The 23,131-nt window shown below is 49.8% G+C and overlaps 55 non-coding genes and 8 pseudogenes across 55 annotated transcripts; all 63 read right to left on the minus strand.

Moving 5' to 3' along the window:
- Nucleotides 1–210: 210 nt before the first annotated feature.
- On the minus strand, nt 211–329 carry LOC149759928 (5S ribosomal RNA). The gene has a single exon (XR_016412536.1). It is a non-coding gene; the product is annotated as a 5S ribosomal RNA (ribosomal RNA).
- Nucleotides 330–576: 247 nt separating this feature from the next.
- Nucleotides 577–695, minus strand: LOC149759929 (5S ribosomal RNA). The gene has a single exon (XR_016409469.1). It is a non-coding gene; the product is annotated as a 5S ribosomal RNA (ribosomal RNA).
- Nucleotides 696–941: 246 nt separating this feature from the next.
- LOC149759930 (5S ribosomal RNA) lies at nt 942–1,060 on the minus strand. The gene has a single exon (XR_016408876.1). It is a non-coding gene; the product is annotated as a 5S ribosomal RNA (ribosomal RNA).
- Nucleotides 1,061–1,306: 246 nt separating this feature from the next.
- On the minus strand, nt 1,307–1,425 carry LOC149759931 (5S ribosomal RNA). Its single transcript, XR_016409470.1, has one exon. It is a non-coding gene; the product is annotated as a 5S ribosomal RNA (ribosomal RNA).
- Nucleotides 1,426–1,671: 246 nt separating this feature from the next.
- LOC149759932 (5S ribosomal RNA) lies at nt 1,672–1,790 on the minus strand (annotated as a pseudogene).
- A 246-nt stretch (nt 1,791–2,036) lies between these two features.
- LOC149759933 (5S ribosomal RNA) lies at nt 2,037–2,155 on the minus strand. The gene has a single exon (XR_016409471.1). It is a non-coding gene; the product is annotated as a 5S ribosomal RNA (ribosomal RNA).
- Nucleotides 2,156–2,403: 248 nt separating this feature from the next.
- LOC149759934 (5S ribosomal RNA) lies at nt 2,404–2,522 on the minus strand. Its single transcript, XR_016411997.1, has one exon. It is a non-coding gene; the product is annotated as a 5S ribosomal RNA (ribosomal RNA).
- Nucleotides 2,523–2,768: 246 nt separating this feature from the next.
- On the minus strand, nt 2,769–2,887 carry LOC149759935 (5S ribosomal RNA). The gene has a single exon (XR_016409472.1). It is a non-coding gene; the product is annotated as a 5S ribosomal RNA (ribosomal RNA).
- A 247-nt stretch (nt 2,888–3,134) lies between these two features.
- Nucleotides 3,135–3,253, minus strand: LOC149759936 (5S ribosomal RNA). Its single transcript, XR_016407304.1, has one exon. It is a non-coding gene; the product is annotated as a 5S ribosomal RNA (ribosomal RNA).
- A 247-nt stretch (nt 3,254–3,500) lies between these two features.
- LOC149759937 (5S ribosomal RNA) lies at nt 3,501–3,619 on the minus strand. Its single transcript, XR_016409473.1, has one exon. It is a non-coding gene; the product is annotated as a 5S ribosomal RNA (ribosomal RNA).
- A 246-nt stretch (nt 3,620–3,865) lies between these two features.
- Nucleotides 3,866–3,984, minus strand: LOC149759938 (5S ribosomal RNA). Its single transcript, XR_016412835.1, has one exon. It is a non-coding gene; the product is annotated as a 5S ribosomal RNA (ribosomal RNA).
- A 246-nt stretch (nt 3,985–4,230) lies between these two features.
- Nucleotides 4,231–4,349, minus strand: LOC149759939 (5S ribosomal RNA). Its single transcript, XR_016409475.1, has one exon. It is a non-coding gene; the product is annotated as a 5S ribosomal RNA (ribosomal RNA).
- A 246-nt stretch (nt 4,350–4,595) lies between these two features.
- LOC149759940 (5S ribosomal RNA) lies at nt 4,596–4,714 on the minus strand (annotated as a pseudogene).
- Nucleotides 4,715–4,960: 246 nt separating this feature from the next.
- On the minus strand, nt 4,961–5,079 carry LOC149759941 (5S ribosomal RNA). The gene has a single exon (XR_016409476.1). It is a non-coding gene; the product is annotated as a 5S ribosomal RNA (ribosomal RNA).
- Nucleotides 5,080–5,327: 248 nt separating this feature from the next.
- Nucleotides 5,328–5,446, minus strand: LOC149759942 (5S ribosomal RNA). The gene has a single exon (XR_016404104.1). It is a non-coding gene; the product is annotated as a 5S ribosomal RNA (ribosomal RNA).
- A 246-nt stretch (nt 5,447–5,692) lies between these two features.
- On the minus strand, nt 5,693–5,811 carry LOC149759943 (5S ribosomal RNA). The gene has a single exon (XR_016400679.1). It is a non-coding gene; the product is annotated as a 5S ribosomal RNA (ribosomal RNA).
- A 246-nt stretch (nt 5,812–6,057) lies between these two features.
- On the minus strand, nt 6,058–6,176 carry LOC149759944 (5S ribosomal RNA). Its single transcript, XR_016409477.1, has one exon. It is a non-coding gene; the product is annotated as a 5S ribosomal RNA (ribosomal RNA).
- Nucleotides 6,177–6,423: 247 nt separating this feature from the next.
- Nucleotides 6,424–6,542, minus strand: LOC149759945 (5S ribosomal RNA). Its single transcript, XR_016407305.1, has one exon. It is a non-coding gene; the product is annotated as a 5S ribosomal RNA (ribosomal RNA).
- Nucleotides 6,543–6,789: 247 nt separating this feature from the next.
- On the minus strand, nt 6,790–6,908 carry LOC149759946 (5S ribosomal RNA). Its single transcript, XR_016409478.1, has one exon. It is a non-coding gene; the product is annotated as a 5S ribosomal RNA (ribosomal RNA).
- Nucleotides 6,909–7,154: 246 nt separating this feature from the next.
- Nucleotides 7,155–7,273, minus strand: LOC149759947 (5S ribosomal RNA). Its single transcript, XR_016412836.1, has one exon. It is a non-coding gene; the product is annotated as a 5S ribosomal RNA (ribosomal RNA).
- A 246-nt stretch (nt 7,274–7,519) lies between these two features.
- LOC149759948 (5S ribosomal RNA) lies at nt 7,520–7,638 on the minus strand. The gene has a single exon (XR_016409479.1). It is a non-coding gene; the product is annotated as a 5S ribosomal RNA (ribosomal RNA).
- A 246-nt stretch (nt 7,639–7,884) lies between these two features.
- LOC149759949 (5S ribosomal RNA) lies at nt 7,885–8,003 on the minus strand (annotated as a pseudogene).
- A 246-nt stretch (nt 8,004–8,249) lies between these two features.
- LOC149759950 (5S ribosomal RNA) lies at nt 8,250–8,368 on the minus strand. Its single transcript, XR_016409480.1, has one exon. It is a non-coding gene; the product is annotated as a 5S ribosomal RNA (ribosomal RNA).
- Nucleotides 8,369–8,616: 248 nt separating this feature from the next.
- Nucleotides 8,617–8,735, minus strand: LOC149759951 (5S ribosomal RNA). The gene has a single exon (XR_016404105.1). It is a non-coding gene; the product is annotated as a 5S ribosomal RNA (ribosomal RNA).
- A 246-nt stretch (nt 8,736–8,981) lies between these two features.
- Nucleotides 8,982–9,100, minus strand: LOC149759952 (5S ribosomal RNA). Its single transcript, XR_016400680.1, has one exon. It is a non-coding gene; the product is annotated as a 5S ribosomal RNA (ribosomal RNA).
- A 246-nt stretch (nt 9,101–9,346) lies between these two features.
- On the minus strand, nt 9,347–9,465 carry LOC149759953 (5S ribosomal RNA). Its single transcript, XR_016409481.1, has one exon. It is a non-coding gene; the product is annotated as a 5S ribosomal RNA (ribosomal RNA).
- Nucleotides 9,466–9,712: 247 nt separating this feature from the next.
- On the minus strand, nt 9,713–9,831 carry LOC149759954 (5S ribosomal RNA). Its single transcript, XR_016407306.1, has one exon. It is a non-coding gene; the product is annotated as a 5S ribosomal RNA (ribosomal RNA).
- Nucleotides 9,832–10,078: 247 nt separating this feature from the next.
- LOC149759955 (5S ribosomal RNA) lies at nt 10,079–10,197 on the minus strand. Its single transcript, XR_016404106.1, has one exon. It is a non-coding gene; the product is annotated as a 5S ribosomal RNA (ribosomal RNA).
- A 246-nt stretch (nt 10,198–10,443) lies between these two features.
- On the minus strand, nt 10,444–10,562 carry LOC149759956 (5S ribosomal RNA). The gene has a single exon (XR_016402578.1). It is a non-coding gene; the product is annotated as a 5S ribosomal RNA (ribosomal RNA).
- A 246-nt stretch (nt 10,563–10,808) lies between these two features.
- On the minus strand, nt 10,809–10,927 carry LOC149759957 (5S ribosomal RNA). The gene has a single exon (XR_016409482.1). It is a non-coding gene; the product is annotated as a 5S ribosomal RNA (ribosomal RNA).
- Nucleotides 10,928–11,174: 247 nt separating this feature from the next.
- On the minus strand, nt 11,175–11,293 carry LOC149759958 (5S ribosomal RNA). The gene has a single exon (XR_016407307.1). It is a non-coding gene; the product is annotated as a 5S ribosomal RNA (ribosomal RNA).
- A 246-nt stretch (nt 11,294–11,539) lies between these two features.
- Nucleotides 11,540–11,658, minus strand: LOC149759959 (5S ribosomal RNA). Its single transcript, XR_016409483.1, has one exon. It is a non-coding gene; the product is annotated as a 5S ribosomal RNA (ribosomal RNA).
- Nucleotides 11,659–11,904: 246 nt separating this feature from the next.
- On the minus strand, nt 11,905–12,023 carry LOC149759960 (5S ribosomal RNA). The gene has a single exon (XR_016409484.1). It is a non-coding gene; the product is annotated as a 5S ribosomal RNA (ribosomal RNA).
- A 246-nt stretch (nt 12,024–12,269) lies between these two features.
- On the minus strand, nt 12,270–12,388 carry LOC149759961 (5S ribosomal RNA; annotated as a pseudogene).
- Nucleotides 12,389–12,634: 246 nt separating this feature from the next.
- On the minus strand, nt 12,635–12,753 carry LOC149759962 (5S ribosomal RNA). Its single transcript, XR_016402065.1, has one exon. It is a non-coding gene; the product is annotated as a 5S ribosomal RNA (ribosomal RNA).
- A 248-nt stretch (nt 12,754–13,001) lies between these two features.
- Nucleotides 13,002–13,120, minus strand: LOC149759963 (5S ribosomal RNA). The gene has a single exon (XR_016404107.1). It is a non-coding gene; the product is annotated as a 5S ribosomal RNA (ribosomal RNA).
- Nucleotides 13,121–13,366: 246 nt separating this feature from the next.
- On the minus strand, nt 13,367–13,485 carry LOC149759964 (5S ribosomal RNA). Its single transcript, XR_016402162.1, has one exon. It is a non-coding gene; the product is annotated as a 5S ribosomal RNA (ribosomal RNA).
- Nucleotides 13,486–13,731: 246 nt separating this feature from the next.
- On the minus strand, nt 13,732–13,850 carry LOC149759965 (5S ribosomal RNA). The gene has a single exon (XR_016409486.1). It is a non-coding gene; the product is annotated as a 5S ribosomal RNA (ribosomal RNA).
- Nucleotides 13,851–14,097: 247 nt separating this feature from the next.
- On the minus strand, nt 14,098–14,216 carry LOC149759966 (5S ribosomal RNA). Its single transcript, XR_016407308.1, has one exon. It is a non-coding gene; the product is annotated as a 5S ribosomal RNA (ribosomal RNA).
- A 246-nt stretch (nt 14,217–14,462) lies between these two features.
- LOC149759967 (5S ribosomal RNA) lies at nt 14,463–14,581 on the minus strand. The gene has a single exon (XR_016409487.1). It is a non-coding gene; the product is annotated as a 5S ribosomal RNA (ribosomal RNA).
- A 246-nt stretch (nt 14,582–14,827) lies between these two features.
- On the minus strand, nt 14,828–14,946 carry LOC149759968 (5S ribosomal RNA). The gene has a single exon (XR_016409488.1). It is a non-coding gene; the product is annotated as a 5S ribosomal RNA (ribosomal RNA).
- A 246-nt stretch (nt 14,947–15,192) lies between these two features.
- On the minus strand, nt 15,193–15,311 carry LOC149759969 (5S ribosomal RNA; annotated as a pseudogene).
- A 246-nt stretch (nt 15,312–15,557) lies between these two features.
- LOC149759970 (5S ribosomal RNA) lies at nt 15,558–15,676 on the minus strand. The gene has a single exon (XR_016409489.1). It is a non-coding gene; the product is annotated as a 5S ribosomal RNA (ribosomal RNA).
- Nucleotides 15,677–15,924: 248 nt separating this feature from the next.
- On the minus strand, nt 15,925–16,043 carry LOC149759971 (5S ribosomal RNA). Its single transcript, XR_016404108.1, has one exon. It is a non-coding gene; the product is annotated as a 5S ribosomal RNA (ribosomal RNA).
- Nucleotides 16,044–16,289: 246 nt separating this feature from the next.
- LOC149759972 (5S ribosomal RNA) lies at nt 16,290–16,408 on the minus strand. The gene has a single exon (XR_016400681.1). It is a non-coding gene; the product is annotated as a 5S ribosomal RNA (ribosomal RNA).
- Nucleotides 16,409–16,654: 246 nt separating this feature from the next.
- LOC149759973 (5S ribosomal RNA) lies at nt 16,655–16,773 on the minus strand. The gene has a single exon (XR_016409490.1). It is a non-coding gene; the product is annotated as a 5S ribosomal RNA (ribosomal RNA).
- A 247-nt stretch (nt 16,774–17,020) lies between these two features.
- On the minus strand, nt 17,021–17,139 carry LOC149759974 (5S ribosomal RNA). The gene has a single exon (XR_016408308.1). It is a non-coding gene; the product is annotated as a 5S ribosomal RNA (ribosomal RNA).
- Nucleotides 17,140–17,385: 246 nt separating this feature from the next.
- Nucleotides 17,386–17,504, minus strand: LOC149759975 (5S ribosomal RNA). Its single transcript, XR_016409491.1, has one exon. It is a non-coding gene; the product is annotated as a 5S ribosomal RNA (ribosomal RNA).
- A 248-nt stretch (nt 17,505–17,752) lies between these two features.
- Nucleotides 17,753–17,871, minus strand: LOC149759976 (5S ribosomal RNA). Its single transcript, XR_016411998.1, has one exon. It is a non-coding gene; the product is annotated as a 5S ribosomal RNA (ribosomal RNA).
- A 246-nt stretch (nt 17,872–18,117) lies between these two features.
- Nucleotides 18,118–18,236, minus strand: LOC149759977 (5S ribosomal RNA). Its single transcript, XR_016400682.1, has one exon. It is a non-coding gene; the product is annotated as a 5S ribosomal RNA (ribosomal RNA).
- A 246-nt stretch (nt 18,237–18,482) lies between these two features.
- LOC149759978 (5S ribosomal RNA) lies at nt 18,483–18,601 on the minus strand. The gene has a single exon (XR_016402603.1). It is a non-coding gene; the product is annotated as a 5S ribosomal RNA (ribosomal RNA).
- A 247-nt stretch (nt 18,602–18,848) lies between these two features.
- Nucleotides 18,849–18,967, minus strand: LOC149759979 (5S ribosomal RNA; annotated as a pseudogene).
- A 246-nt stretch (nt 18,968–19,213) lies between these two features.
- LOC149759980 (5S ribosomal RNA) lies at nt 19,214–19,332 on the minus strand. The gene has a single exon (XR_016409492.1). It is a non-coding gene; the product is annotated as a 5S ribosomal RNA (ribosomal RNA).
- Nucleotides 19,333–19,579: 247 nt separating this feature from the next.
- Nucleotides 19,580–19,698, minus strand: LOC149759981 (5S ribosomal RNA). The gene has a single exon (XR_016408309.1). It is a non-coding gene; the product is annotated as a 5S ribosomal RNA (ribosomal RNA).
- A 246-nt stretch (nt 19,699–19,944) lies between these two features.
- On the minus strand, nt 19,945–20,063 carry LOC149759982 (5S ribosomal RNA). The gene has a single exon (XR_016409493.1). It is a non-coding gene; the product is annotated as a 5S ribosomal RNA (ribosomal RNA).
- A 246-nt stretch (nt 20,064–20,309) lies between these two features.
- Nucleotides 20,310–20,428, minus strand: LOC149759983 (5S ribosomal RNA). The gene has a single exon (XR_016409494.1). It is a non-coding gene; the product is annotated as a 5S ribosomal RNA (ribosomal RNA).
- A 246-nt stretch (nt 20,429–20,674) lies between these two features.
- LOC149759984 (5S ribosomal RNA) lies at nt 20,675–20,793 on the minus strand (annotated as a pseudogene).
- Nucleotides 20,794–21,039: 246 nt separating this feature from the next.
- On the minus strand, nt 21,040–21,158 carry LOC149759985 (5S ribosomal RNA). The gene has a single exon (XR_016409495.1). It is a non-coding gene; the product is annotated as a 5S ribosomal RNA (ribosomal RNA).
- A 248-nt stretch (nt 21,159–21,406) lies between these two features.
- LOC149759986 (5S ribosomal RNA) lies at nt 21,407–21,525 on the minus strand. The gene has a single exon (XR_016411999.1). It is a non-coding gene; the product is annotated as a 5S ribosomal RNA (ribosomal RNA).
- Nucleotides 21,526–21,771: 246 nt separating this feature from the next.
- On the minus strand, nt 21,772–21,890 carry LOC149759987 (5S ribosomal RNA). Its single transcript, XR_016400683.1, has one exon. It is a non-coding gene; the product is annotated as a 5S ribosomal RNA (ribosomal RNA).
- Nucleotides 21,891–22,136: 246 nt separating this feature from the next.
- On the minus strand, nt 22,137–22,255 carry LOC149759988 (5S ribosomal RNA). Its single transcript, XR_016402604.1, has one exon. It is a non-coding gene; the product is annotated as a 5S ribosomal RNA (ribosomal RNA).
- A 247-nt stretch (nt 22,256–22,502) lies between these two features.
- On the minus strand, nt 22,503–22,621 carry LOC149759989 (5S ribosomal RNA; annotated as a pseudogene).
- A 246-nt stretch (nt 22,622–22,867) lies between these two features.
- On the minus strand, nt 22,868–22,986 carry LOC149759990 (5S ribosomal RNA). Its single transcript, XR_016409497.1, has one exon. It is a non-coding gene; the product is annotated as a 5S ribosomal RNA (ribosomal RNA).
- Nucleotides 22,987–23,131: the final 145 nt, after the last annotated feature.

Consider the following 23,131-nt stretch of genomic DNA (forward strand, 5'->3'; position numbering starts at 1 on the left):
CAGCAGACCGCGACGGCCCGAGACATTCGCGCTGCCGAGGCCGTTCTGGCGTAGGATTCAACGCGCTGTTCCGCTATGCGGCATGGCACCGCGAGTCTCCGAACTCAGTTTATTTTCGGGGGAAAAAAATTATCCGAAGAGGAAAAGCCAAAAGCCGAAAAATTAAAAATAAATATTATCAAAAAATAAAAAAGCGGGCAAAAAATAAAAGGGGTGCAACACGAGGACTTCCCAGGGGGTCACCCATCCTAGTACTACTCTCGCCCAAGCACGCTTAACTGCGGAGTTCTGATGGGATCCGGTGCGTTAGTGCTGGTATGATCGCACCCATGACATGCCCATCGAAACTCCCTTTTATGACAAAGCAGCAGACCTCGACGGCCCGAGACATTCGCGCCGCCGGGGCCGTTCTGGCGTAGGATTCAACGCGCTATTCCCGCTATGCGGCATGGCACCGCCAGTCTCCGGACTCAGTTTATTTTCGGGGGAAAAAAATTATCCGAAGAGGAAAAGCCAAAAGCCGAAAAATAAAAAATAAATGTTATCAAAAAATAAAAAAGCGGGCAAAAAATAAAAGGGGTGCAACACGAGGACTTCCCAGGGGGTCACCCATCCTAGTACTACTCTCGCCCAAGCACGCTTAACTGCGGAGTTCTGATGGGATCCGGTGCATTAGTGCTGGTATGATCGCACCCATGACATGCCCTTCGAAACTCCCTTTTATGACAAAGCAGCAGACCTCGACGGCCCGAGACATTCGCGCTGCCGGGGCCGTTCTGGCGTAGGATTCAACGCGCTGTTCCGCTATGCGGCATGGCACCACCAGTCTCCGGACTCAGTTTATTTTCGGGGGAAAAAAATTATCCGAAGAGGAAAAGCCAAAAGCCGAAAAATAAAAAATAAATGTTATCAAAAAATAAAAAAGCGGGCAAAAAATAAAAGGGGTGCAACCCGAGGACTTCCCAGGGGGCCACCCATCCTAGTACTACTCTCGCCCAAGCACGCTTAACTGCGGAGTTCTGATGGCATCCGGTGCATTAGTGCTGGTATGATCGCACCCATGACATGCCCTTCGAAACTCCCTTTTATGTCAAAGCAGCAGACCTCGACGGCCCGAGACATTCGCGCTGCCGGGGCCGTTCTGGCGTAGGATTCAACGCGCTGTTCCGCTATGCGGCATGGCACCGCCAGTCTCCGGACTCAGTTTATTTTCGGGGGAAAAAAATTATCCGAAGAGGAAAAGCCAAAAGCCGAAAAATAAAAAATAAATGTTATCAAAAAATAAAAAAGCGGGCAAAAAATAAAAGGGGTGCAACACGAGGACTTCCCAGGGGGTCACCCATCCTAGTACTACTCTCGCCCAAGCACGCTTAACTGCGGAGTTCTGATGGGATCCGGTGCATTAGTGCTGGTATGATCGCACCCATGACATGCCCTTCGAAACTCCCTTTTATGACAAAGCAGCAGACCTCGACGGCCCGAGACATTCGCGCTGCCGGGGCCGTTCTGGCGTAGGATTCAACGCGCTGTTCCGCTATGCGGCATGGCACCGCCAGTCTCCGGACTCAGTTTATTTTCGGGGGGAAAAAATTATCCGAAGAGGAAAAGCCAAAAGCCAAAAAATTAAAAATAAATATTATCAAAAAATAAAAAAGCGGGCAAAAAATAAAAAGGGTGCAACACGAGGACTTCCCAGGGGGTCACCCATCCTAGTACTTCTCTCGCCCAAGCACGCCTAACTGCGGAGTTATGATGGGATCCGGTGCATTAGTGCTGGTATGATCGCACCCATGACATGCCCTTCGAAACTCCCTTTTATGACAAAGCAGCAGACCGCGACGGCCCGAGACATTCGCGTCGCCGGGGCCGTTCTGGCGTAGGATTCAACGCGCTGTTCCGCTATGCGGCATGGCACCGCGAGTCTCCGGACTCAGTTTATTTTCGGGGGAAAAAAATTATCCGAAGAGGAAAAGCCAAAAGCCGAAAAATTAAAAATAAATATTATCAAAAAATAAAAAAGCGGGCAAAAAATAAAAGGGGTGCAACACGAGGACTTCCCAGGGGGTCACCCATCCTAGTACTACTCTCGCCCAAGCACGCTTAACTGCGGAGTTCTGATGGGATCCGGTGCATTAGTGCTGGTATGATCGCACCCATGACATGCCCATCGAAACTCCCTTTTATGACAAAGCAGCAGACCTCGACGGCCCGAGACATTCGCGCCGCCGGGGCCGTTCTGGCGTAGGATTCAACGCGCTATTCCCGCTATGCGGCATGGCACCGCCAGTCTCCGGACTCAGTTTATTTTCGGGGGAAAAAAATTATCCGAAGAGGAAAAGCCAAAAGCCGAAAAATTAAAAATAAATATTATCAAAAAATAAAAAAGTGGAGAAAAAAATAAAAAGGGTGCAACACGAGGACTTCCCAGGGGGTCACCCATCCTAGTACTACTCTCGCCCAAGCACGCTTAACTGCGGAGTTCTGATGGGATCCGGTGCATTAGTGCTGGTATGATCGCACCCATGACATGCCCTTCGAAACTCCCTTTTATGACAAAGCAGCAGACCTCGACGGCCCGAGACATTCGCGCTGCCGGGGCCGTTCTGGCGTAGGATTCAACGCGCTGTTCCGCTATGCGGCATGGCACCGCGAGTCTCCGGACTCAGTTTATTTTCGGGGGAAAAAAATTATCCGAAGAGGAAAAGCCAAAAGCCGAAAAATTAAAAATAAATATTATCAAAAAATAAAAAAGCGGGCAAAAAATAAAAGGGGTGCAACACGAGGACTTCCCAGGGGGTCACCCATCCTAGTACTACTCTCGCCCAAGCACGCTTAACTGCGGAGTTCTGATGGGATCCGGTGCATTAGTGCTGGTATGATCGCACCCATGATATGCCCTTCGAAACTCCCTTTTATGACAAAGCAGCAGACCTCGACGGCCCGAGACATTCGCGCTGCCGGGGCCGTTCTGGCGTAGGATTCAACGCGCTGGTCCCGCTATGCGGCATGGCACCGCCAGTCTCCGGACCCAGTTGATTGTCGGGGGAAAAAAATTATCCGAAGAGGAAAAGCCAAAAGCCAAAAAATTAAAAATAAATATTATCAAAAAATAAAAAAGCGGGCAAAAAATAAAAAGGGTGCAACATGAGGACTTCCCAGGGGGTCACCCATCCTAGTACTACTCTCGCCCAAGCACGCTTAACTGCGGAGTTCTGATAGGATCCGGTGCATTAGTGCTGGTATGATCGCACCCAAGACATGCCCTTCGAAACTCCCTTTTATGACAAAGCAGCAGACCTCGACGGCCCGAGACATTCGCGCCGCCGGGGCCGTTCTGGCGTAGGATTCAACGCGCTATTCCCGCTATGCGGCATGGCACCGCCAGTCTCCGGACTCAGTTTATTTTCGGGGGAAAAAAATTATCCGAAGAGGAAAAGCCAAAAGCCGAAAAATAAAAAATAAATGTTATCAAAAAATAAAAAAGCGGGCAAAAAATAAAAGGGGTGCAACACGAGGACTTCCCAGGGGGTCACCCATCCTAGTACTACTCTCGCCCAAGCACGCTTAACTGCGGAGTTCTGATGGGATCCGGTGCATTAGTGCTGGTATGATCGCACCCATGACATGCCCTTCGAAACTCCCTTTTATGACAAAGCAGCAGACCTCGACGGCCCGAGACATTCGCGCTGCCGGGGCCGTTCTGGCGTAGGATTCAACGCGCTGTTCCGCTATGCGGCATGGCACCGCCAGTCTCCGGACTCAGTTTATTTTCGGGGGAAAAAAATTATCCGAAGAGGAAAAGCCAAAAGCCGAAAAATAAAAAATAAATGTTATCAAAAAATAAAAAAGCGGGCAAAAAATAAAAGGAGTGCAACACGAGGACTTCCCAGGGGGTCACCCATCCTAGTACTACTCTCGCCCAAGCACGCTTAACTGCGGAGTTCTGATGGGATCCGGTGCATTAGTGCTGGTATGATCGCACCCATGACATGCCCTTCGAAACTCCCTTTTATGACAAAGCAGCAGACCTCGAAGGCCCGAGACATTCGCGCTGCCGGGGCCGTTCTGGCGTAGGATTCAACGCGCTGTTCCGCTATGCGGCATGGCACCGCCAGTCTCCGGACTCAATTTATTTTCGGGGGAAAAAAATTATCCGAAGAGGAAAAGCCAAAAGCCGAAAAATAAAAAATAAATGTTATCAAAAAATAAAAAAGCGGGCAAAAAATAAAAGGGGTGCAACACGAGGACTTCCCAGGGGGTCACCCATCCTAGTACTACTCTCGCCCAAGCACGCTTAACTGCGGAGTTCTGATGGGATCCGGTGCATTAGTGCTGGTATGATCGCACCCATGACATGCCCTTCGAAACTCCCTTTTATGACAAAGCAGCAGACCTCGACGGCCCGAGACATTCGCGCTGCCGGGGCCGTTCTGGCGTAGGATTCAACGCGCTGTTCCGCTATGCGGCATGGCACCGCCAGTCTCCGGACTCAGTTTATTTTCGGGGGGAAAAAATTATCCGAAGAGGAAAAGCCAAAAGCCAAAAAATTAAAAATAAATATTATCAAAAAATAAAAAAGCAGGCAAAAAATAAAAAGGGTGCAACACGAGGACTTCCCAGGGGGTCACCCATCCTAGTACTTCTCTCGCCCAAGCACGCCTAACTGCGGAGTTATGATGGGATCCGGTGCATTAGTGCTGGTATGATCGCACCCATGACATGCCCTTCGAAACTCCCTTTTATGACAAAGCAGCAGACCGCGACGGCCCGAGACATTCGCGCTGCCGGGGCCGTTCTGGCGTAGGATTCAACGCGCTGTTCCGCTATGCGGCATGGCACCGCGAGTCTCCGGACTCAGTTTATTTTCGGGGGAAAAAAATTATCCGAAGAGGAAAAGCCAAAAGCCGAAAAATTAAAAATAAATATTATCAAAAAATAAAAAAGCGGGCAAAAAATAAAAGGGGTGCAACACGAGGACTTCCCAGGGGGTCACCCATCCTAGTACTACTCTCGCCCAAGCACGCTTAACTGCGGAGTTCTGATGGGATCCGGTGCATTAGTGCTGGTATGATCGCACCCATGACATGCCCATCGAAACTCCCTTTTATGACAAAGCAGCAGACCTCGACGGCCCGAGACATTCGCGCCGCCGGGGCCGTTCTGGCGTAGGATTCAACGCGCTATTCCCGCTATGCGGCATGGCACCGCCAGTCTCCGGACTCAGTTTATTTTCGGGGGAAAAAAATTATCCGAAGAGGAAAAGCCGAAAGCCGAAAAATTAAAAATAAATATTATCAAAAAATAAAAAAGTGGAGAAAAAAATAAAAAGGGTGCAACACGAGGACTTCCCAGGGGGTCACCCATCCTAGTACTACTCTCGCCCAAGCACGCCTAACTGCGGAGTTCTGATGGGATCCGGTGCATTAGTGCTGGTATGATCGCACCCATGACATGCCCTTCGAAACTCCCTTTTATGACAAAGCAGCAGACCTCGACGGCCCGAGACATTCGCGCTGCCGGGGCCGTTCTGGCGTAGGATTCAACGCGCTGTTCCGCTATGCGGCATGGCACCGCGAGTCTCCGGACTCAGTTTATTTTCGGGGGAAAAAAATTATCCGAAGAGGAAAAGCCAAAAGCCGAAAAATTAAAAATAAATATTATCAAAAAATAAAAAAGCGGGCAAAAAATAAAAGGGGTGCAACACGAGGACTTCCCAGGGGGTCACCCATCCTAGTACTACTCACGCCCAAGCACGCTTAACTGCGGAGTTCTGATGGGATCCGGTGCATTAGTGCTGGTATGACCGCACCCATGACATGCCCATCGAAACACCCTTTCATGACAAAGCAGCAGACCTCGACGGCCCGAGACATTCGCGCTGCCGGGGCCGTTCTGGCGTAGGATTCAATGCGCTGTTCCGCTATGCGGCATGGCACCGCGAGTCTCCGGACTCAGTTTATTTTCGAGGGAAAAAAATTATCCGAAGAGGAAAAGCCAAAAGCCAAAAAATTAAAAATAAATGTTATCAAAAAAGAAAAAAGCGGGCAAAAAATAAAAGGGGTGCAACACGAGGACTTCCCAGGGGGTCACCCATCCTAGTACTACTCTCGCCCAAGCACGCTTAACTGCGGAGTTCTGATGGGATCCGGTGCATTAGTGCTGGTATGATCGCACCCATGATATGCCCTTCGAAACTCCCTTTTATGACAAAGCAGCAGACCTCGACGGCCCGAGACATTCGCGCTGCCGGGGCCGTTCTGGCGTAGGATTCAACGCGCTGGTCCCGCTATGCGGCATGGCACCGCCAGTCTCCGGACCCAGTTTATTGTCGGGGGAAAAAAATTATCCGAAGAGGAAAAGCCAAAAGCCAAAAAATTAAAAATAAATATTATCAAAAAATAAAAAAGCGGGCAAAAAATAAAAAGGGTGCAACATGAGGACTTCCCAGGGGGTCACCCATCCTAGTACTACTCTCGCCCAAGCACGCTTAACTGCGGAGTTCTGATAGGATCCGGTGCATTAGTGCTGGTATGATCGCACCCAAGACATGCCCTTCGAAACTCCCTTTTATGACAAAGCAGCAGACCTCGACGGCCCGAGACATTCGCGCCGCCGGGGCCGTTCTGGCGTAGGATTCAACGCGCTATTCCCGCTATGCGGCATGGCACCGCCAGTCTCCGGACTCAGTTTATTTTCGGGGGAAAAAAATTATCCGAAGAGGAAAAGCCAAAAGCCGAAAAATAAAAAATAAATGTTATCAAAAAATAAAAAAGCGGGCAAAAAATAAAAGGGGTGCAACACGAGGACTTCCCAGGGGGTCACCCATCCTAGTACTACTCTCGCCCAAGCACGCTTAACTGCGGAGTTCTGATGGGATCCGGTGCATTAGTGCTGGTATGATCGCACCCATGACATGCCCTTCGAAACTCCCTTTTATGACAAAGCAGCAGACCTCGACGGCCCGAGACATTCGCGCTGCCGGGGCCGTTCTGGCGTAGGATTCAACGCGCTGTTCCGCTATGCGGCATGGCACCGCCAGTCTCCGGACTCAGTTTATTTTCGGGGGAAAAAAATTATCCGAAGAGGAAAAGCCAAAAGCCGAAAAATAAAAAATAAATGTTATCAAAAAATAAAAAAGCGGGCAAAAAATAAAAGGAGTGCAACACGAGGACTTCCCAGGGGGTCACCCATCCTAGTACTACTCTCGCCCAAGCACGCTTAACTGCGGAGTTCTGATGGGATCCGGTGCATTAGTGCTGGTATGATCGCACCCATGACATGCCCTTCGAAACTCCCTTTTATGACAAAGCAGCAGACCTCGAAGGCCCGAGACATTCGCGCTGCCGGGGCCGTTCTGGCGTAGGATTCAACGCGCTGTTCCGCTATGCGGCATGGCACCGCCAGTCTCCGGACTCAATTTATTTTCGGGGGAAAAAAATTATCCGAAGAGGAAAAGCCAAAAGCCGAAAAATAAAAAATAAATGTTATCAAAAAATAAAAAAGCGGGCAAAAAATAAAAGGGGTGCAACACGAGGACTTCCCAGGGGGTCACCCATCCTAGTACTACTCTCGCCCAAGCACGCTTAACTGCGGAGTTCTGATGGGATCCGGTGCATTAGTGCTGGTATGATCGCACCCATGACATGCCCTTCGAAACTCCCTTTTATGACAAAGCAGCAGACCTCGACGGCCCGAGACATTCGCGCTGCCGGGGCCGTTCTGGCGTAGGATTCAACGCGCTGTTCCGCTATGCGGCATGGCACCGCCAGTCTCCGGACTCAGTTTATTTTCGGGGGGAAAAAATTATCCGAAGAGGAAAAGCCAAAAGCCAAAAAATTAAAAATAAATATTATCAAAAAATAAAAAAGCAGGCAAAAAATAAAAAGGGTGCAACACGAGGACTTCCCAGGGGGTCACCCATCCTAGTACTTCTCTCGCCCAAGCACGCCTAACTGCGGAGTTATGATGGGATCCGGTGCATTAGTGCTGGTATGATCGCACCCATGACATGCCCTTCGAAACTCCCTTTTATGACAAAGCAGCAGACCGCGACGGCCCGAGACATTCGCGCTGCCGGGGCCGTTCTGGCGTAGGATTCAACGCGCTGTTCCGCTATGCGGCATGGCACCGCGAGTCTCCGGACTCAGTTTATTTTCGGGGGAAAAAAATTATCCGAAGAGGAAAAGCCAAAAGCCGAAAAATTAAAAATAAATATTATCAAAAAATAAAAAAGCGGGCAAAAAATAAAAGGGGTGCAACACGAGGACTTCCCAGGGGGTCACCCATCCTAGTACTACTCTCGCCCAAGCACGCTTAACTGCGGAGTTCTGATGGGATCCGGTGCATTAGTGCTGGTATGATCGCACCCATGACATGCCCATCGAAACTCCCTTTTATGACAAAGCAGCAGACCTCGACGGCCCGAGACATTCGCGCCGCCGGGGCCGTTCTGGCGTAGGATTCAACGCGCTATTCCCGCTATGCGGCATGGCACCGCCAGTCTCCGGACTCAGTTTATTTTCGGGGGAAAAAAATTATCCGAAGAGGAAAAGCCGAAAGCCGAAAAATTAAAAATAAATATTATCAAAAAATAAAAAAGTGGAGAAAAAAATAAAAAGGGTGCAACACGAGGACTTCCCAGGGGGTCACCCATCCTAGTACTACTCTCGCCCAAGCACGCCTAACTGCGGAGTTCTGATGGGATCCGGTGCATTAGTGCTGGTATGATCGCACCCATGACATGCCCTTCGAAACTCCCTTTTATGACAAAGCAGCAGACCTCGACGGCCCGAGACATTCGCGCTGCCGGGGCCGTTCTGGCGTAGGATTCAACGCGCTGTTCCGCTATGCGGCATGGCACCGCGAGTCTCCGGACTCAGTTTATTTTCGGGGGAAAAAAATTATCCGAAGAGGAAAAGCCAAAAGCCGAAAAATTAAAAATAAATATTATCAAAAAATAAAAAAGCGGGCAAAAAATAAAAGGGGTGCAACACGAGGACTTCCCAGGGGGTCACCCATCCTAGTACTACTCACGCCCAAGCACGCTTAACTGCGGAGTTCTGATGGGATCCGGTGCATTAGTGCTGGTATGACCGCACCCATGACATGCCCATCGAAACACCCTTTCATGACAAAGCAGCAGACCTCGACGGCCCGAGACATTCGCGCTGCCGGGGCCGTTCTGGCGTAGGATTCAATGCGCTGTTCCGCTATGCGGCATGGCACCGCGAGTCTCCGGACTCAGTTTATTTTCGAGGGAAAAAAATTATCCGAAGAGGAAAAGCCAAAAGCCAAAAAATTAAAAATAAATGTTATCAAAAAAGAAAAAAGCGGGCAAAAAATAAAAGGGGTGCAACACGAGGACTTCCCAGGGGGTCACCCATCCTAGTACTACTCTCGCCCAAGCACGCTTAACTGCGGAGTTCTGATGGGATCCGGTGCATTAGTGCTGGTATGATCGCACCCATGATATGCCCTTCGAAACTCCCTTTTATGACAAAGCAGCAGACCTCGACGGCCCGAGACATTCGCGCTGCCGGGGCCGTTCTGGCGTAGGATTCAACGCGCTGGTCCCGCTATGCGGCATGGCACCGCCAGTCTCCGGACCCAGTTTATTGTCGGGGGAAAAAAATTATCCGAAGAGGAAAAGCCAAAAGCCAAAAAATTAAAAATAAATATTATCAAAAAATAAAAAAGCGGGCAAAAAATAAAAAGGGTGCAACATGAGGACTTCCCAGGGGGTCACCCATCCTAGTACTACTCTCGCCCAAGCACGCTTAACTGCGGAGTTCTGATAGGATCCGGTGCATTAGTGCTGGTATGATCGCACCCAAGACATGCCCTTCGAAACTCCCTTTTATGACAAAGTAGCAGACCTCGACGGCCCGAGACATTCGCGCTGCCGGGGCCGTTCTGGCGTAGGATTCAACACGCTGTTCCGCTATGCGGCATGGCACCGCCAGTCTCCGGACTCAGTTTATTTTCGGGGGAAAAAAATTATCCGAAGAGGAAAAGCCGAAAGCCGAAAAATTAAAAATAAATATTATCAAAAAATAAAAAAGTGGAGAAAAAAATAAAAAGGGTGCAACACGAGGACTTCCCAGGGGGTCACCCATCCTAGTACTACTCTCGCCCAAGCACGCCTAACTGCGGAGTTCTGATGGGATCCGGTGCATTAGTGCTGGTATGATCGCACCCATGACATGCCCTTCGAAACTCCCTTTTATGACAAAGCAGCAGACCTCGACGGCCCGAGACATTCGCGCTGCCGGGGCCGTTCTGGCGTAGGATTCAACGCGCTGTTCCGCTATGCGGCATGGCACCGCCAGTCTCCGGACTCAATTTATTTTCGGGGGAAAAAAATTATCCGAAGAGGAAAAGCCAAAAGCCGAAAAATAAAAAATAAATGTTATCAAAAAATAAAAAAGCGGGCAAAAAATAAAAGGGGCGCAACACGAGGACTTCCCAGGGGGTCACCCATCCTAGTACTACTCTCGCCCAAGCACGCTTAACTGCGGAGTTCTGATGGGATCCGGTGCATTAGTGCTGGTATGACCGCACCCATGACATGCCCATCGAAACACCCTTTCATGACAAAGCAGCAGACCTCGACGGCCCGAGACATTCGCGCTGCCGGGGCCGTTCTGGCGTAGGATTCAATGCGCTGTTCCGCTATGCGGCATGGCACCGCCAGTCTCCGGACTCAGTTTATTTTCGAGGGAAAAAAATTATCCGAAGAGGAAAAGCCAAAAGCCAAAAAATTAAAAATAAATGTTATCAAAAAAGAAAAAAGCGGGCAAAAAATAAAAGGGGTGCAACACGAGGACTTCCCAGGGGGTCACCCATCCTAGTACTACTCTCGCCCAAGCACGCTTAACTGCGGAGTTCTGATGGGATCCGGTGCATTAGTGCTGGTATGATCGCACCCATGATATGCCCTTCGAAACTCCCTTTTATGACAAAGCAGCAGACCTCGACGGCCCGAGACATTCGCGCTGCCGGGGCCGTTCTGGCGTAGGATTCAACGCGCTGGTCCCGCTATGCGGCATGGCACCGCCAGTCTCCGGACCCAGTTTATTGTCGGGGGAAAAAAATTATCCGAAGAGGAAAAGCCAAAAGCCAAAAAATTAAAAATAAATATTATCAAAAAATAAAAAAGCGGGCAAAAAATAAAAAGGGTGCAACATGAGGACTTCCCAGGGGGTCACCCATCCTAGTACTACTCTCGCCCAAGCACGCTTAACTGCGGAGTTCTGATAGGATCCGGTGCATTAGTGCTGGTATGATCGCACCCAAGACATGCCCTTCGAAATTCCCTTTTATGACAAAGTAGCAGACCTCGACGGCCCGAGACATTCGCGCTGCCGGGGCCGTTCTGGCGTAGGATTCAACACGCTGTTCCGCTATGCGGCATGGCACCGCCAGTCTCCGGACTCAGTTTATTTTCGGGGGAAAAAAATTATCCGAAGAGGAAAAGCCAAAAGCCGAAAAATAAAAAATAAATGTTATCAAAAAATAAAAAAGCGGGCAAAAAATAAAAGGGGTGCAACACGAGGACTTCCCAGGGGGTCACCCATCCTAGTACTACTCTCGCCCAAGCACGCTTAACTGCGGAGTTCTGATGGGATCCGGTGCATTAGTGCTGGTATGATCGCACCCATGACATGCCCTTCGAAACTCCCTTTTATGACAAAGCAGCAGACCTCGACGGCCCGAGACATTCGCGCTGCCGGGGCCGTTCTGGCGTAGGATTCAACGCGCTGTTCCGCTATGCGGCATGGCACCGCCAGTCTCCGGACTCAATTTATTTTCGGGGGAAAAAAATTATCCGAAGAGGAAAAGCCAAAAGCCGAAAAATAAAAAATAAATGTTATCAAAAAATAAAAAAGCGGGCAAAAAATAAAAGGGGTGCAACACGAGGACTTCCCAGGGGGTCACCCATCCTAGTACTACTCTCGCCCAAGCACGCTTAACTGCGGAGTTCTGATGGGATCCGGTGCATTAGTGCTGGTATGATCGCACCCATGACATGCCCTTCGAAACTCCCTTTTATGACAAAGCAGCAGACCTCGACGGCCCGAGACATTCGCGCTGCCGGGGCCGTTCTGGCGTAGGATTCAACGCGCTGTTCCGCTATGCGGCATGGCACCGCCAGTCTCCGGACTCAGTTTATTTTCGGGGGGAAAAAATTATCCGAAGAGGAAAAGCCAAAAGCCAAAAAATTAAAAATAAATATTATCAAAAAATAAAAAAGCAGGCAAAAAATAAAAAGGGTGCAACACGAGGACTTCCCAGGGGGTCACCCATCCTAGTACTTCTCTCGCCCAAGCACGCCTAACTGCGGAGTTATGATGGGATCCGGTGCATTAGTGCTGGTATGATCGCACCCATGACATGCCCTTCGAAACTCCCTTTTATGACAAAGCAGCAGACCGCGACGGCCCGAGACATTCGCGCTGCCGGGGCCGTTCTGGCGTAGGATTCAACACGCTGTTCCGCTATGCGGCATGGCACCGCGAGTCTCCGGACTCAGTTTATTTTCGGGGGAAAAAAATTATCCGAAGAGGAAAAGCCAAAAGCCGAAAAATTAAAAATAAATATTATCAAAAAATAAAAAAGCGGGCAAAAAATAAAAGGGGTGCAACACGAGGACTTCCCAGGGGGTCACCCATCCTAGTACTACTCTCGCCCAAGCACGCTTAACTGCGGAGTTCTGATGGGATCCGGTGCATTAGTGCTGGTATGATCGCATCCATGACATGCCCATCGAAACTCCCTTTTATGACAAAGCAGCAGACCTCGACGGCCCGAGACATTCGCGCCGCCGGGGCCGTTCTGGCGTAGGATTCAACGCGCTATTCCCGCTATGCGGCATGGCACCGCCAGTCTCCGGACTCAGTTTATTTTCGGGGGAAAAAAATTATCCGAAGAGGAAAAGCCGAAAGCCGAAAAATTAAAAATAAATATTATCAAAAAATAAAAAAGTGGAGAAAAAAATAAAAAGGGTGCAACACGAGGACTTCCCAGGGGGTCACCCATCCTAGTACTACTCTCGCCCAAGCACGCCTAACTGCGGAGTTCTGATGGGATCCGGTGCATTAGTGCTGGTATGATCGCACCCATGACATGCCCTTCGAAACTCCCTTTTATGACAAAGCAGCAGACCTCGACGGCCCGAGACATTCGCGCTGCCGGGGCCGTTCTGGCGTAGGATTCAACGCGCTGTTCCGCTATGCGGCATGGCACCGCGAGTCTCCGGACTCAGTTTATTTTCGGGGGAAAAAAATTATCCGAAGAGGAAAAGCCAAAAGCCGAAAAATTAAAAATAAATATTATCAAAAAATAAAAAAGCGGGCAAAAAATAAAAGGGGTGCAACACGAGGACTTCCCAGGGGGTCACCCATCCTAGTACTACTCACGCCCAAGCACGCTTAACTGCGGAGTTCCGATGGGATCCGGTGCATTAGTGCTGGTATGACCGCACCCATGACATGCCCATCGAAACACCCTTTCATGACAAAGCAGCAGACCTCGACGGCCCGAGACATTCGCGCTGCCGGGGCCGTTCTGGCGTAGGATTCAATGCGCTGTTCCGCTATGCGGCATGGCACCGCGAGTCTCCGGACTCAGTTTATTTTCGAGGGAAAAAAATTATCCGAAGAGGAAAAGCCAAAAGCCAAAAAATTAAAAATAAATGTTATCAAAAAAGAAAAAAGCGGGCAAAAAATAAAAGGGGTGCAACACGAGGACTTCCCAGGGGGTCACCCATCCTAGTACTACTCTCGCCCAAGCACGCTTAACTGCGGAGTTCTGATGGGATCCGGTGCATTAGTGCTGGTATGATCGCACCCATGATATGCCCTTCGAAACTCCCTTTTATGACAAAGCAGCAGACCTCGACGGCCCGAGACATTCGCGCTGCCGGGGCCGTTCTGGCGTAGGATTCAACGCGCTGGTCCCGCTATGCGGCATGGCACCGCCAGTCTCCGGACCCAGTTTATTGTCGGGGGAAAAAAATTATCCGAAGAGGAAAAGCCAAAAGCCAAAAAATTAAAAATAAATATTATCAAAAAATAAAAAAGCGGGCAAAAAATAAAAAGGGTGCAACATGAGGACTTCCCAGGGGGTCACCCATCCTAGTACTACTCTCGCCCAAGCACGCTTAACTGCGGAGTTCTGATAGGATCCGGTGCATTAGTGCTGGTATGATCGCACCCAAGACATGCCCTTCGAAACTCCCTTTTATGACAAAGTAGCAGACCTCGACGGCCCGAGACATTCGCGCTGCCGGGGCCGTTCTGGCGTAGGATTCAACACGCTGTTCCGCTATGCGGCATGGCACCGCCAGTCTCCGGACTCAGTTTATTTTCGGGGGAAAAAAATTATCCGAAGAGGAAAAGCCAAAAGCCGAAAAATAAAAAATAAATGTTATCAAAAAATAAAAAAGCGGGCAAAAAATAAAAGGGGTGCAACACGAGGACTTCCCAGGGGGTCACCCATCCTAGTACTACTCTCGCCCAAGCACGCTTAACTGCGGAGTTCTGATGGGATCCGGTGCATTAGTGCTGGTATGATCGCACCCATGACATGCCCTTCGAAACTCCCTTTTATGACAAAGCAGCAGACCTCGACGGCCCGAGACATTCGCGCTGCCGGGGCCGTTCTGGCGTAGGATTCAACGCGCTGTTCCGCTATGCGGCATGGCACCGCCAGTCTCCGGACTCAATTTATTTTCGGGGGAAAAAAATTATCCGAAGAGGAAAAGCCAAAAGCCGAAAAATAAAAAATAAATGTTATCAAAAAATAAAAAAGCGGGCAAAAAATAAAAGGGGTGCAACACGAGGACTTCCCAGGGGGTCACCCATCCTAGTACTACTCTCGCCCAAGCACGCTTAACTGCGGAGTTCTGATGGGATCCGGTGCATTAGTGCTGGTATGATCGCACCCATGACATGCCCTTCGAAACTCCCTTTTATGACAAAGCAGCAGACCTCGACGGCCCGAGACATTCGCGCTGCCGGGGCCGTTCTGGCGTAGGATTCAACGCGCTGTTCCGCTATGCGGCATGGCACCGCCAGTCTCCGGACTCAGTTTATTTTCGGGGGGAAAAAATTATCCGAAGAGGAAAAGCCAAAAGCCAAAAAATTAAAAATAAATATTATCAAAAAATAAAAAAGCAGGCAAAAAATAAAAAGGGTGCAACACGAGGACTTCCCAGGGGGTCACCCATCCTAGTACTTCTCTCGCCCAAGCACGCCTAACTGCGGAGTTATGATGGGATCCGGTGCATTAGTGCTGGTATGATCGCACCCATGACATGCCCTTCGAAACTCCCTTTTATGACAAAGCAGCAGACCGCGACGGCCCGAGACATTCGCGCTGCCGGGGCCGTTCTGGCGTAGGATTCAACACGCTGTTCCGCTATGCGGCATGGCACCGCGAGTCTCCGGACTCAGTTTATTTTCGGGGGAAAAAAATTATCCGAAGAGGAAAAGCCAAAAGCCGAAAAATTAAAAATAAATATTATCAAAAAATAAAAAAGCGGGCAAAAAATAAAAGGGGTGCAACACGAGGACTTCCCAGGGGGTCACCCATCCTAGTACTACTCTCGCCCAAGCACGCTTAACTGCGGAGTTCTGATGGGATCCGGTGCATTAGTGCTGGTATGATCGCACCCATGACATGCCCATCGAAACTCCCTTTTATGACAAAGCAGCAGACCTCGACGGCCCGAGACATTCGCGCCGCCGGGGCCGTTCTGGCGTAGGATTCAACGCGCTATTCCCGCTATGCGGCATGGCACCGCCAGTCTCCGGACTCAGTTTATTTTCGGGGGAAAAAAATTATCCGAAGAGGAAAAGCCAAAAGCCGAAAAATTAAAAATAAATATTATCAAAAAATAAAAAAGTGGAGAAAAAAATAAAAAGGGTGCAACACGAGGACTTCCCAGGGGGTCACCCATCCTAGTACTACTCTCGCCCAAGCACGCCTAACTGCGGAGTTCTGATGGGATCCGGTGCATTAGTGCTGGTATGATCGCACCCATGACATGCCCTTCGAAACTCCCTTTTATGACAAAGCAGCAGACCTCGACGGCCCGAGACATTCGCGCTGCCGGGGCCGTTCTGGCGTAGGATTCAACGCGCTGTTCCGCTATGCGGCATGGCACCGCGAGTCTCCGGACTCAGTTTATTTTCGGGGGAAAAAAATTATCCGAAGAGGAAAAGCCAAAAGCCGAAAAATTAAAAATAAATATTATCAAAAAATAAAAAAGCGGGCAAAAAATAAAAGGGGTGCAACACGAGGACTTCCCAGGGGGTCACCCATCCTAGTACTACTCACGCCCAAGCACGCTTAACTGCGGAGTTCTGATGGGATCCGGTGCATTAGTGCTGGTATGACCGCACCCATGACATGCCAATCGAAACACCCTTTCATGACAAAGCAGCAGACCTCGACGGCCCGAGACATTCGCGCTGCCGGGGCCGTTCTGGCGTAGGATTCAATGCGCTGTTCCGCTATGCGGCATGGCACCGCGAGTCTCCGGACTCAGTTTATTTTCGAGGGAAAAAAATTATCCGAAGAGGAAAAGCCAAAAGCCAAAAAATTAAAAATAAATGTTATCAAAAAAGAAAAAAGCGGGCAAAAAATAAAAGGGGTGCAACACGAGGACTTCCCAGGGGGTCACCCATCCTAGTACTACTCTCGCCCAAGCACGCTTAACTGCGGAGTTCTGATGGGATCCGGTGCATTAGTGCTGGTATGATCGCACCCATGATATGCCCTTCGAAACTCCCTTTTATGACAAAGCAGCAGACCTCGACGGCCCGAGACATTCGCGCTGCCGGGGCCGTTCTGGCGTAGGATTCAACGCGCTGGTCCCGCTATGCGGCATGGCACCGCCAGTCTCCGGACCCAGTTTATTGTCGGGGGAAAAAAATTATCCGAAGAGGAAAAGCCAAAAGCCAAAAAATTAAAAATAAATATTATCAAAAAATAAAAAAGCGGGCAAAAAATAAAAAGGGTGCAACATGAGGACTTCCCAGGGGGTCACCCATCCTAGTACTACTCTCGCCCAAGCACGCTTAACTGCGGAGTTCTGATAGGATCCGGTGCATTAGTGCTAGTATGATCGCACCCAAGACATGCCCTTCGAAACTCCCTTTTATGACAAAGTAGCAGACCTCGACGGCCCGAGACATTCGCGCTGCCGGGGCCGTTCTGGCGTAGGATTCAACACGCTGTTCCGCTATGCGGCATGGCACCGCCAGTCTCCGGACTCAGTTTATTTTCGGGGGAAAAAAATTATCCGAAGAGGAAAAGCCAAAAGCCGAAAAATTAAAAATAAATATTATCAAAAAATAAAAAAGCGGGCAAAAAATAAAAGGGGTGCAACACGAGGACTTCCCAGGGGGTCACCCATCCTAGTACTACTCTCGCCCAAGCACGCTTAACTGCGGAGTTCTGATGGGATCCGGTGCATTAGTGCTGGTATGATCGCACCCATGACATGCCCATCGAAACTCCCTTTTATGACAAAGCAGCAGACCTCGACGGCCCGAGACATTCGCGCCGCCGGGGCCGTTCTGGCGTAGGATTCAACGCGCTATTCCCGCTATGCGGCATGGCACCGCCAGTCTCCGGACTCAGTTTATTTTCGGGGGAAAAAAATTATCCGAAGAGGAAAAGCCAAAAGCCGAAAAATTAAAAATAAATATTATCAAAAAATAAAAAAGTGGAGAAAAAAATAAAAAGGGTGCAACACGAGGACTTCCCAGGGGGTCACCCATCCTAGTACTACTCTCGCCCAAGCACGCTTAACTGCGGAGTTCTGATGGGATCCGGTGCATTAGTGCTGGTATGATCGCACCCATGACATGCCCTTCGAAACTCCCTTTTATGACAAAGCAGCAGACCTCGACGGCCCGAGACATTCGCGCTGCCGGAGCCGTTCTGGCGTAGGATTCAACGCGCTGTTCCGCTATGCGGCATGGCACCGCGAGTCTCCGGACTCAGTTTATTTTCGGGGGAAAAAAATTATCCGAAGAGGAAAAGCCAAAAGCCGAAAAATTAAAAATAAATATTATCAAAAAATAAAAAAGCGGGCAAAAAATAAAAGGGGTGCAACACGAGGACTTCCCAGGGGGTCACCCATCCTAGTACTACTCACGCCCAAGCACGCTTAACTGCGGAGTTCTGATGGGATCCGGTGCATTAGTGCTGGTATGACCGCACCCATGACATGCCCATCGAAACACCCTTTCATGACAAAGCAGCAGACCTCGACGGCCCGAGACATTCGCGCTGCCGGGGCCGTTCTGGCGTAGGATTCAATGCGCTGTTCCGCTATGCGGCATGGCACCGCGAGTCTCCGGACTCAGTTTATTTTCGAGGGAAAAAAATTATCCGAAGAGGAAAAGCCAAAAGCCAAAAAATTAAAAATAAATGTTATCAAAAAAGAAAAAAGCGGGCAAAAAATAAAAGGGGTGCAACACGAGGACTTCCCAGGGGGTCACCCATCCTAGTACTACTCTCGCCCAAGCATGCTTAACTGCGGAGTTCTGATGGGATCCGGTGCATTAGTGCTGGTATGATCGCACCCATGATATGCCCTTCGAAACTCCCTTTTATGACAAAGCAGCAGACCTCGACGGCCCGAGACATTCGCGCTGCCGGGGCCGTTCTGGCGTAGGATTCAACGCGCTGGTCCCGCTATGCGGCATGGCACCGCCAGTCTCCGGACCCAGTTTATTGTCGGGGGAAAAAAATTATCCGAAGAGGAAAAGCCAAAAGCCAAAAAATTAAAAATAAATATTATCAAAAAATAAAAAAGCGGGCAAAAAATAAAAAGGGTGCAACATGAGGACTTCCCAGGGGGTCACCCATCCTAGTGCTACTCTCGCCCAAGCACGCTTAACTGCGGAGTTCTGATAGGATCCGGTGCATTAGTGCTGGTATGATCGCACCCAAGACATGCCCTTCGAAACTCCCTTTTATGACAAAGTAGCAGACCTCGACGGCCCGAGACATTCGCGCTGCCGGGGCCGTTCTGGCGTAGGATTCAACACGCTGTTCCGCTATGCGGCATGGCACCGCCAGTCTCCGGACTCAGTTTATTTTCGGGGGAAAAAAATTATCCGAAGAGGAAAAGCCAAAAGCCGAAAAATAAAAAATAAATGTTATCAAAAAATAAAAAAGCGGGCAAAAAATAAAAGGGGTGCAACACGAGGACTTCCCAGGGGGTCACCCATCCTAGTACTACTCTCGCCCAAGCACGCTTAACTGCGGAGTTCTGATGGGATCCGGTGCATTAGTGCTGGTATGATCGCACCCATGATATGCCCTTCGAAACTCCCTTTTATGACAAAGCAGCAGACCTCGACGGCCCGAGACATTCGCGCTGCCGGGGCCGTTCTGGCGTAGGATTCAACGCGCTGGTCCCGCTATGCGGCATGGCACCGCCAGTCTCCGGACCCAGTTTATTGTCGGGGGAAAAAAATTATCCGAAGAGGAAAAGCCAAAAGCCAAAAAATTAAAAATAAATATTATCAAAAAATAAAAAAGCGGGCAAAAAATAAAAAGGGTGCAACATGAGGACTTCCCAGGGGGTCACCCATCCTAGTACTACTCTCGCCCAAGCACGCTTAACTGCGGAGTTCTGATAGGATCCGGTGCATTAGTGCTAGTATGATCGCACCCAAGACATGCCCTTCGAAACTCCCTTTTATGACAAAGTAGCAGACCTCGACGGCCCGAGACATTCGCGCTGCCGGGGCCGTTCTGGCGTAGGATTCAACACGCTGTTCCGCTATGCGGCATGGCACCGCCAGTCTCCGGACTCAGTTTATTTTCGGGGGAAAAAAATTATCCGAAGAGGAAAAGCCAAAAGCCGAAAAATAAAAAATAAATGTTATCAAAAAATAAAAAAGCGGGCAAAAAATAAAAGGGGTGCAACACGAGGACTTCCCAGGGGGTCACCCATCCTAGTACTACTCTCGCCCAAGCACGCTTAACTGCGGAGTTCTGATGGGATCCGGTGCATTAGTGCTGGTATGATCGCACCCATGACATGCCCTTCGAAACTCCCTTTTATGACAAAGCAGCAGACCTCGACGGCCCGAGACATTCGCGCTGCCGGGGCCGTTCTGGCGTAGGATTCAACGCGCTGTTCCGCTATGCGGCATGGCACCGCCAGTCTCCGGACTCAATTTATTTTCGGGGGAAAAAAATTATCCGAAGAGGAAAAGCCAAAAGCCGAAAAATAAAAAATAAATGTTATCAAAAAATAAAAAAGCGGGCAAAAAATAAAAGGGGTGCAACACGAGGACTTCCCAGGGGGTCACCCATCCTAGTACTACTCTCGCCCAAGCACGCTTAACTGCGGAGTTCTGATGGGATCCGGTGCATTAGTGCTGGTATGATCGCACCCATGACATGCCCTTCGAAACTCCCTTTTATGACAAAGCAGCAGACCTCGACGGCCCGAGACATTCGCGCTGCCGGGGCCGTTCTGGCGTAGGATTCAACGCGCTGTTCCGCTATGCGGCATGGCACCGCCAGTCTCCGGACTCAGTTTATTTTCGGGGGGAAAAAATTATCCGAAGAGGAAAAGCCAAAAGCCAAAAAATTAAAAATAAATATTATCAAAAAATAAAAAAGCAGGCAAAAAATAAAAAGGGTGCAACACGAGGACTTCCCAGGGGGTCACCCATCCTAGTACTTCTCTCGCCCAAGCACGCCTAACTGCGGAGTTATGATGGGATCCGGTGCATTAGTGCTGGTATGATCGCACCCATGACATGCCCTTCGAAACTCCCTTTTATGACAAAGCAGCAGACCGCGACGGCCCGAGACATTCGCGCTGCCGGGGCCGTTCTGGCGTAGGATTCAACGCGCTGTTCCGCTATGCGGCATGGCACCGCGAGTCTCCGGACTCAGTTTATTTTCGGGGGAAAAAAATTATCCGAAGAGGAAAAGCCAAAAGCCGAAAAATTAAAAATAAATATTATCAAAAAATAAAAAAGCGGGCAAAAAATAAAAGGGGTGCAACACGAGGACTTCCCAGGGGGTCACCCATCCTAGTACTACTCTCGCCCAAGCACGCTTAACTGCGGAGTTCTGATGGGATCCGGTGCATTAGTGCTGGTATGATCGCACCCATGACATGCCCATCGAAACTCCCTTTTATGACAAAGCAGCAGACCTCGACGGCCCGAGACATTCGCGCCGCCGGGGCCGTTCTGGCGTAGGATTCAACGCGCTATTCCCGCTATGCGGCATGGCACCGCCAGTCTCCGGACTCAGTTTATTTTCGGGGGAAAAAAATTATCCGAAGAGGAAAAGCCAAAAGCCGAAAAATTAAAAATAAATATTATCAAAAAATAAAAAAGTGGAGAAAAAAATAAAAAGGGTGCAACACGAGGACTTCCCAGGGGGTCACCCATCCTAGTACTACTCTCGCCCAAGCACGCTTAACTGCGGAGTTCTGATGGGATCCGGTGCATTAGTGCTGGTATGATCGCACCCATGACATGCCCTTCGAAACTCCCTTTTATGACAAAGCAGCAGACCTCGACGGCCCGAGACATTCGCGCTGCCGGAGCCGTTCTGGCGTAGGATTCAACGCGCTGTTCCGCTATGCGGCATGGCACCGCGAGTCTCCGGACTCAGTTTATTTTCGGGGGAAAAAAATTATCCGAAGAGGAAAAGCCAAAAGCCGAAAAATTAAAAATAAATATTATCAAAAAATAAAAAAGCGGGCAAAAAATAAAAGGGGTGCAACACGAGGACTTCCCAGGGGGTCACCCATCCTAGTACTACTCACGCCCAAGCACGCTTAACTGCGGAGTTCTGATGGGATCCGGTGCATTAGTGCTGGTATGACCGCACCCATGACATGCCCATCGAAACACCCTTTCATGACAAAGCAGCAGACCTCGACGGCCCGAGACATTCGCGCTGCCGGGGCCGTTCTGGCGTAGGATTCAATGCGCTGTTCCGCTATGCGGCATGGCACCGCGAGTCTCCGGACTCAGTTTATTTTCGAGGGAAAAAAATTATCCGAAGAGGAAAAGCCAAAAGCCAAAAAATTAAAAATAAATGTTATCAAAAAAGAAAAAAGCGGGCAAAAAATAAAAGGGGTGCAACACGAGGACTTCCCAGGGGGTCACCCATCCTAGTACTACTCTCGCCCAAGCATGCTTAACTGCGGAGTTCTGATGGGATCCGGTGCATTAGTGCTGGTATGATCGCACCCATGATATGCCCTTCGAAACTCCCTTTTATGACAAAGCAGCAGACCTCGACGGCCCGAGACATTCGCGCTGCCGGGGCCGTTCTGGCGTAGGATTCAACGCGCTGGTCCCGCTATGCGGCATGGCACCGCCAGTCTCCGGACCCAGTTTATTGTCGGGGGAAAAAAATTATCCGAAGAGGAAAAGCCAAAAGCCAAAAAATTAAAAATAAATATTATCAAAAAATAAAAAAGCGGGCAAAAAATAAAAAGGGTGCAACATGAGGACTTCCCAGGGGGTCACCCATCCTAGTGCTACTCTCGCCCAAGCACGCTTAACTGCGGAGTTCTGATAGGATCCGGTGCATTAGTGCTGGTATGATCGCACCCAAGACATGCCCTTCGAAACTCCCTTTTATGACAAAGTAGCAGACCTCGACGGCCCGAGACATTCGCGCTGCCGGGGCCGTTCTGGCGTAGGATTCAACACGCTGTTCCGCTATGCGGCATGGCACCGCCAGTCTCCGGACTCAGTTTATTTTCGGGGGAAAAAAATTATCCGAAGAGGAAAAGCCAAAAGCCGAAAAATAAAAAATAAATGTTATCAAAAAATAAAAAAGCGGGCAAAAAATAAAAGGGGTGCAACACGAGGACTTCCCAGGGGGTCACCCATCCTAGTACTACTCTCGCCCAAGCACGCTTAACTGCGGAGTTCTGATGGGATCCGGTGCATTAGTGCTGGTATGATCGCACCCATGACATGCCCTTCGAAACTCCCTTTTATGACAAAGCAGCAGACCTCGACGGCCCGAGACATTCGCGCTGCCGGGGCCGTTCTGGCGTAGGATTCAACGCGCTGTTCCGCTATGCGGCATGGCACCGCCAGTCTCCGGACTCAAT

The sequence above is a fragment of the Phoenix dactylifera genome, chromosome 4 (genome assembly GCF_051530095.1).
Source record: "Phoenix dactylifera cultivar Ajwa chromosome 4, Ajwa_hap1_PhDact_Kaust_v1.1, whole genome shotgun sequence".
Classification (NCBI taxonomy): Eukaryota; Viridiplantae; Streptophyta; class Magnoliopsida; order Arecales; family Arecaceae; genus Phoenix; species Phoenix dactylifera.